Raw genomic sequence first — 9,225 nt, forward strand, 5'->3', positions numbered from 1 at the left:
GTAGTATATATACATAACTTGATGACAAAGCTTGTGTGTGTGTGTGTGTGTGTGTGTGTGTGTGTGTGTGTGTGTGTAGAGAGAGAGAAAGACAGAGAGAGGGGGAGAGAGAGAGAGAGAGAGACCATAGCCAGTAGGCTTTTTTTCTGCCATGTACTGTTCAATCCCATTGGATATATTATCTAATTTAACTCTTATAGTAACCCTAAGAAATCGGTTTGTTTATAATCTCCATTTTACCAAAGAGAAAACTGAGACAGAAGAAGATAACACAGTTATTTCCAGAGGCAGGATATAAGCTGAAGTTATCTGACTCCAAGACCCATGTTGACTGACAATACTGCAGCTTTCCACATACAAGCAAATGTACAAAAATAACCAGTGTATTTAATCAATAAACTGAAAGATACTTGTTGTTGCACCAAATTGATGAGTCAATGGAATGAGAATAGTCGATCTTATACCTGTGTTTCCACACAGCCCCAAATCTGTTCTTTTTAACTCAACAGAATGATTCACCTTTGACTTTTCCTTTGTGTTTACCTGCAACACATCACAAAGAAAGTGCCAAATCCCAAATAGCTCATTGTGGTGCAAAGGGAAACAGTTTAAGCCTACAGATTTTCCTAACTCCATAGAACTCTTTCAAATAATATGACTGTGGCAGATATGTGAAACACAACAATAAATCGGTTACTTCACCTTTAACCATAAAACCTGCAAAAATTCTAAAAGGTATCCCTACAGTGCCAATATTCACCTCACATTTTCTTTACAATAATATTAAGCATTTTACAGCAAGGATTAGTTGACAACATCTCCTTGTTCCAGCTAAATATTCTCACGCTATCCTGCAACTGTCCCAGGGCAGAACTTTTTGAGACCACGTGAAATTTTTTCTTTGTTTTGTATTTGTCAAGGAGATTATGTGGCATCAAATTAAATCTCTATTTCTGAAAGGTATAAATATTTTGATGGTATTCATATATACCTCTAGTCCATCTCCAAAAGGTTTAACTAACATGCGTTCTCCCCAACAGCAGTACAAGAGTTTCTTCTTTCTATATGTAGACATTCCTGCCAGTTAAAAAAAAAAAAAAAAAAAAAAAGGGAAATATATGCTATCTATGCTTTGAACTCTCTTTCTTCATTTTGTAAGATAACATTTTGCTGTTTCTGCTCCATTCATCTTACCATTCTTTCTTAATATAATGGGCCTATTATCACCTATCAGTTCTACCCAGGTCATCTTCTTTTCATGTTTTATTCTATATCCATGAGTTATCTGATTTTCGCCTATTACTTTAATTACCACCCTCATTTGGCATAACTTCTTAACTTTTTTCTGAAAGACACATCTGTGTGGATAACTAGCTATTGCCCAACAAGGCCATGTAGAAAATTTCTCCACCAGTATTAAGTTGAATTTTCCTGTTGTAGCCATACCTTATCCAAAGAAGCCCACATCTTAGCCTTGGGGGCCCTTGTAAGTTCACAGTTCCTTTTCTGTCCATTCTTCCTCAGACTGTGGATAGTAACTAATTTCTAACTTTGCAATTATTTTATCTTATGTAATCTTTTAGTAATGCTTTTATCTTATGTAACTCTTACATCACATTTTTATTTATTCATTTATTGATTGATTGATTGATTGATTGATTTTAGGTGAGGCAATCCTTGATTGACCTCACAGATTGCAAGGACCTTGTCAGTTTACAATCCCTTATTTTTTTATTTTGTATGCCTGCAGCACCTGGTCTTCCTAGGTGGTCTCCCATCCAAGTACTAACCAGGCCTGACCCTGCTTAGTTTTCGAGATCAGACAGGATCGGGCTTCTTCAGGGTGGCATGTCTGTAGACTTTATACCACATTTTTAGTTAAGAAATTTACATTAAATTATCCCCATTCAAATTATGGATGTGGTTTCTGTCTCCTGCATGGACCCTGACTGACTCATCAGCTTTCTTGCCATCAGTTTGACATAATTTAGCTTTTGTTCAGAACGTAAAGTGTTTTTGCTGTTTGTTCACTTATGTAGGCTCTTCTTTGTTTTGAATTAGTTCAGACTTATTTACATCTACCACTCTTTGAGGATTTTTAAGAGAATTGTGATTTCTAGTTTATCTGACATTTTCTTATTGTTAAGATGGGAGAAATGATCTGTTGATACCTTACGCATGTTAACTAGAAGGCAATCTTTTTAATGACTTAATTGGCCTGGTTACTATTATCATAATTTAAAACCTCATCATGAGCTTGATATCAAAATAACTAATTAACTGGCTTTTTTCTCACTCTTCACATAACTCTGTTCACCACTGCTGCCAAAGTTATGTTTTGAGAAGCAAGAGTCTTCTCTTCGAGACCTTCTGATGCCTTTTGCTTGCTGCAAAGAAAAAATTCATACACAATGTTTCAAAAAGTGAGTCAAACAACTCTCTTCAGTCTCTCTTACCATTGGTTCCCACTAAGTAGCCCTGCATGTTTCAAACACACAGCCCGTTTTTGTGACAACTTGATGCTTTTTTTTCAATCCTGATACTCTTTTCTTCAACAAAATTTTCTCAACTTGTTACAGGTGTTTTCTGAGTTGTTGTAATATCACAGTCTCTGGGAAGTCATTCTTGATCCCTTAGTTGGAGCTAATTTCTCCCTTAACTGTTCCATCATAATTATTCAGATTTCTGCCATAGTACTTTAGTCTAATTGAGTGGTTTTCCAACTTTACCTCACAGAATCTCCTGGACACCTTGTTAAAATACGTTGTCATGGGTCCCAACCCAGAGTTACTAATTCAGAAGTTCCTCAGTGGTGCCAGAAAGTTAGCATTTATAACAAATTTCCGGGTGATGCTTCTACTGCAGTAGGTTCTGGGACCACAATAAAAGCAAAACAAAACAGGACAATGCTGGTCTCATAAGTTAAGTTTAGGAGACTATTTTAATACTTCAGATAAAAGATAACAGCCTTCTAACTTAAACAGTTTGTTACAGATTTGGAATAGTTGCATTGTTTTTCATCCAAACAATTTTATTATTTTTATAATAATGCAAATGAAAAACATTAACTGAGTAGAACAGTTGAGGATGTGGCTTAGGGCACATTAAACGAAAGTATCAAGCCAACGGCATCTTCTCTTTTCTACTTATGTGTCCCTGAAAAGTCTCTTAATACTGAATCCTCAAAGTCTGTTACAATAGAAAAACATACAATTTCAAAAGGAAATTTTAGCAAACTAAAGTTTCTTTTCAGTAATTAAATTGCTTTCCTGTGCCAAAAACCAAGAGTATTTTACAAATTGTTTCATCATTATGACTGTGTAAAACCTTGCATATAGGTATTGGGATAATTATATTGGTTGTCAGGAATATAAATGCTTTTGAGATAAAGCCAATCTATGGATAGATTTCAGGGTCTGTCGCATTTCAGTTGCCTAGTGTGATTCTTTGAAAACCTCAGCTTATTAGAAAAGAATGGCCCTTGCCATATGTGCAGCATTAAGAACATCTGGAAACACCATCAAAGAAAGAAATTTTTTTGCTTTCCATTGGCATGAAGAAGCCATTGGAAATTTCACAGATGTTTGAATCTAAGGATCCCTGGATAGTAGGAAATTGAAGCAGACTGCTGGCATTGACCAAGTGATTTCTCCTAGGAACTGAACAGATACCCCATGGAGAAAATGAGTTGTTCCTAATGGGAATGAGTTTCTTCCTAAATAAAGTTATGAGTGAATAATCTAATTTATCCATTGAATATCATAATGTATATGAGGCTAAAATTGATAACATGCCCACAGTGGTTATAATTAGAATCACATGAACAATGGAATATTAGTGGCACTCATGCATTTCTTGGGTTTAAAACAATTTGGCATAGATCTTGGAGATTTGGGGCATTTCTCTATTTTCCAGTAAGTCTATCTCCAATTTGTCATTCTATCAAAATCAAAATTACCCATTCTGAAGTCATTCCAAATTTAGTAAATTTATTTTAAACTTGATTATATAATTTTAGGTTTACATCTAGAATTTGAGAGTTTCATGCATGACTCTTAGGATTACCAAGTAATTGTTTTAAACCCTTGGTGAAAATACATCATATTAGAACCATTTGAACATTTTTTTACTTTTTTTTATTTTATTCAAAATATATATCACTAGGTCCTCACCTTTAAGACCATTGATAAGTCTTCAGCTCTGTTTGGAGAAGTGAGGAATGAAGGCAAGATGAGATTAGCTATGTGGTTTTAGAAATAGTTCTTCAAATGATTCTGTCAATACCATTTAGTTAGAATCACCTGCTACAAAGTCTCAGTACTCAAAATGTGGTCCATTGCAGATTCTTAGGCCCAGAAGCATAATCTGCAATTTGAAGAGGAGCTCACAAAATTTGTTTGCACGTTAAAGTATGACTATAAAGCAAAACAAAACTGCCTTTCATGTGGAGCTAATTGTTTCTTATTTCTTTTTCACCACTGAAATGCTAAAGTCTTCGATTTAAATAAAAATGAGAGAAATATCCATGAGGATCATTATAACTTGTGGTACAAAGGTTATACTTATCATACACAGAGTTTAGTATTAGTGGGTTATATTAATACTAAGCATAGTCTTAATGAGACTGCAAATTTTACCTCACACTACAACTCATAGAAATGCAGCGTCTTTATTTTGTCTGTTTCTGATGTACTTTACAGCACAACCGCCATCTGCTAGGTTGAGGGAAAGAAAAAAAATAACTAAATGTGCAATATGCATTAGAACATTTAGTAAGTTAAAGTTCATTAAAGAACTTCTCTATTTTCCCTTAATTAAAAATGTAACCTTTATGTACGTTGTCCCCTCCTCATGCTTCTCTCTTCAGAATGCTGTCATCCTTCTTAGGTACTTTTGGATATCAGAAGATGTTGAGGTTCTTGACTGCAATTCTTCTGCCTCAACAGGTCTCCAAAGTGATGGATTTTGCCTCCTGATGTTACTTGCCCAGCTGGCTCTCATGGTTGAAGTTAAAAAGTGAGTGTTACTAATTTTTTTCTCAATTTTCAGTAGCTTTCTTGACTGTCTAAGCTTTACCTTAGCTCTCCCTGATTACAGTTTTTTTGACTATGCCAATTATCTGCGAAGAATATTCTGGGAAAGATTGTTTTAACACAGAGTGTAATCAAGCAAAAACTCTAATATTATGCATGGAAAAACTTGGAAACTATTAAATTTGTTTTACAATGTTAGCAAAACACTGATGTTAAAATTTCACATTTATATCTTAAAAACAACAGTCTCAAAACTATTTATTTTTCTTAATTTTTCATGTAAAATATTATTAAAGTTAAATATTACATTAGAAGTATTACCCGCTGAGACAAAGTATGGTATAGCCCAAGAAGGCAAAGATAATTAATATTAATAAAGTTATTAACATGAGAGATAGGTCCTAAAACAAATTACCCAATTAAAAAATGGGCAAGTATTTGAATAGATGTTTCTCCAAAAAAGGTAAACAAATGGTCAATAAATGCATGAAAAGATGCTCGACACTATTAGCCATCAGGGGAATACAAATCAAAACCAGTGAGATTATACTATACATCTACTAAAATGGTTATAATTATATAGTCAGATAATAACAAATGTAGGCCAGTATGTGAAGAAATCAATAAGCTCATATACTTTTGGTGAGATTGCAAAATGGTGTAACCACTTTGGACAGTTCTTCAAAAGTTTAAACATAGAGTTACCATATAACACAATGCCACTTGGGAATTTATTCAAGAGAAATGCAAATGTGTCCACACAAAAACTTGTAATGAATGTTCATAGAAGCATTATTCCTATTTGCACCAAAGTGAAAACAACTCAAATAACCAACAGCTGATGAACTGATTAATAAAATTGTATATCCATTAGATGAAAAATTATTTGGTAATAAAAATGAATGAAGATTGATACATTGCACAATATAGGTTAACCTTGAGAGCACGCTAAACCGAAGACTCCAGTCACAATACACCACGTAGTGTATGATTCTGTTTGTATGAAATGACTGGAATAGGTCAATCTACAGAGACAGAAAGTAGATTAGCAGTTACCTAGAGCTGGCAGAGATGAGGGAAGGGAAGTTTAACGGGGATTGACTGTTAAGGGCTGTGGCTTTCTTTTTGGGATATTAAAAATATGCTAAAATGTATTGTAGTGATGGCTATACCACTCTACAAATAAACTAAAAATTATCAAATTGTGTGCTTTAAATTGGTGAATTATATGATATGTGACTTGTTACTCAACAAGCTGTTAAAAAAAGAAATTAAGGAGTTGATGTCATCAAGATGGCAAAATATGTGATTCCCACCTTTAGTCTCCATCACATAAGATCAACTAGCAGCTATCCATAGACAAGACACCATTGTGCAAATCCCAGAACAGTGCAGAACTAAGAGGGCTGTTCTGGCCCAACAGGAAATAGAGAGCCTAAGGTACACATGTAGCTTCCTGCAGTGCGGGACACTTCCCAAGCGATCCACTTGTGTCTCTCCCCACAATGATCACTGGGGATATCTGAGGGATTAATAGAGATGGAGAAAAGTAGTGGGGCTGCAGCATCCAGTGTTCAGGTCTTAGTGGACCATTTTCCTGCAGGTGGTGGCGCCCAAGCAAAGAGCACAGTAAATATCTCTGTCCATTTACAGAGCCCGGCCAGTGACCTTGCCCAGCTAATGACTTTGCGCAGCCAGGGAGGTTAGTCTGCAGTTCTGCTTGGTTTGGGCCCCCAGCCAACCAGTTTTACCAGTAGTGGAGCCCATTTTATATCTCTGCCCAGGTAGGAAAGGAAGTTAAAAGTCTGTCTTACTACTGAGCATAACCTCCAGTCCCATCAGACTATTAAACCTAGCTGGCCTGAAACCACCTACCACCCACAGGAACAAGGTGGTAACTTCATTTTTACTTTCTTGAGGAACCTCCATACTGTTCTCCATAGTAGCTGTAGCAGTTTACATTCCCATCAGCTATGTACAAGGGTTTCCTTTCCTTCATACCCTCACCAGCATTTGTTATCTCTTATCTTTTTGATAATAGACATTAACAGGTATGAGGTGATATCTCATTGTGGTTTTTATTTAAATTTCTCTTATAATTAAAGATGTTGAACATCTTTTTATATATCTAATAGCCATTTGTATGTCTTCTTGGAAAAAATATCTATTCAGTTTTTTTAGTCGGTTTTTTAATTGTGTAAATTTTTTTGTTTTGTTTTGATGTTGAGTTGTATGAATTCCTTATACATTTTGAATATTAACCACTTATTGAATATGTGGTTTGCAAGTATTTCTTCTCATTCCATTGGTTGCTTTTTTCATTTTCTTAATAGTTTCCTTTGCTATACAGAAGCTTTCTACTTTAGTTCCACGTGTTTATTTTTGTTGCCTTTACTTTTGGTGTCAAATCCAAAATAATGGTGGTGATGATGATGATGATGATGATGATGACGATGATAATTGCTAAGACCTATGTCAAGGAGTTTATACCCTATGTTTTCCTCTAGAAATTTTACAGTCTCAGTCTTAAATTGAATTTTGATTTGATTTCTGTGTATGGTGTAAGATAGTGGTCTAATTTTATTCTCTTGTGTGTGGATATTCACTTTTCCCAGTACCACTTTTATCCATTCTCCATTGTGTATTTTGGTGCCTTAGTTGAAAAATAATTGACAATATATGTGTGGTTTTATTTCTGAGTTCTGTATTCTGTCACTAATTATGAACATTAACTGTGCCTTGGATATCAGTGAATTTCTATAATTTTGTTTTTTATACAATAATCTATAATAGTTTACTTTTAACAGTAATTAAATAAGAGGAGAGAATGTTAGGACATCAATTAACATAAGTTGTTTCAATAGATGCATATTTTTTTAAAAAAACTTTTGCTGAATCAATAATACAATTTACCTATATTAATTATGTCTTGCAATTTCTTCAGAAAATAAGATAATTTGGTAGCTAAAATTTATTATAAGCTTTGTTATAAGCCAGTTTTTCTGGAAAAGTGTTGATCATATAATTATTCATAAACTTTTTAAATCTTTGAAAGTATATCCTAAATGAATGACTGTTGATTATGTAAGTGTCTGGCTCACTACTGATAATTTAATATGTGGTGATTGTAGTTATCACAATTTACAACAGATTTTTTTCCATTGGTTCAAACTACTAAGATGTCTGGTTTTAAAAACTGAAGAGTTGATGTGACTTTTTTCATCATTATTATTTTTTTTAGGTGAGACAACCCTTGGTTGACCTCACAGATTGCAAGGAGCTTTTCAGCTTACACTCCCTTATTTTTTATTTTTTATGCCTATAGCACCTGGTCTTCTGAGGTGGTCTCCCATCTAAGTACTAACCAGGCCCGACACTGCTTAGCTTCTGAGATCAGACAAGATTGGGCTTGTTCAGGGTGGCATGGCCATAAACTAATGTGTGACTTTCAATATTTTATTTTTCTCCTTTTCTTGATGTATCCATATAAGCTGATATTTGGGTGAAGTAAATATTCGTATATGAAATAATGTAATTTCCTTCTAGCTCACGCTCAGAATCCCAACTCTAACCCTGTTTTCTATTTACATGTGAGAAATGACACAATGATAAGTGTTGTGGATCTTATATGTGTGTGTTCTCTTGTGATAGGTGACTTCACGGTCCCTCCTACCCAATGGGTGTACTTCGTGACAATATGTGGTAGTCTCAAATTTTATGCCTGAGGCATAATGAATTTTATATTTGAGAATATTATATAAAAAATAAATTCCAGTTTTTTAGCAGTATACTAAAATTCTGTTTGTTACAAAGAAATAAATGGCAGATTTTTACAAAACTGCAGAATTAAAGCTCACATTTACATAGGTTGAACTTTATGTAATTAATGTTAAGCATTATCAAGTTTTTGGCCTTAGCCTTTCTCTCTTCATATTTAGATTTCAGTGTAGAAATAATCTCATTCTCAATTATTACCCCCAACTCCTATCTCAGACTGTTAATCATCAACATACATTATTTTGTAAATGTAGAATTTTCATGAGATGTCTAAATCTTAATTTTAGAAATTATCATTAATTTGTTGTTTTTTTATTTTTAATAGGGGTGTTGCAGGCAAGATATTTAGCTATTGACTAAAATTATTAAAGAAAGAGAGAATCATTTAAAAAGTAACTATTAAAAAGTCATTGAA

The 9,225-nt window shown here is 34.1% G+C and overlaps 2 pseudogenes; both read right to left on the reverse strand.

Moving 5' to 3' along the window:
• Window positions 1–1,741: 1,741 nt before the first annotated feature.
• On the reverse strand, window positions 1,742–1,860 carry LOC118606829 (annotated as a pseudogene).
• A 6,489-nt stretch (window positions 1,861–8,349) lies between these two features.
• LOC118604845 lies at window positions 8,350–8,468 on the reverse strand (annotated as a pseudogene).
• Between the last annotated feature and the right edge of the window lie 757 nt (window positions 8,469–9,225).

This window comes from Rousettus aegyptiacus, unplaced genomic scaffold (genome assembly GCF_014176215.1).
Source record: "Rousettus aegyptiacus isolate mRouAeg1 unplaced genomic scaffold, mRouAeg1.p scaffold_m13_p_1, whole genome shotgun sequence".
Taxonomy (NCBI): domain Eukaryota; kingdom Metazoa; phylum Chordata; class Mammalia; order Chiroptera; family Pteropodidae; genus Rousettus; species Rousettus aegyptiacus.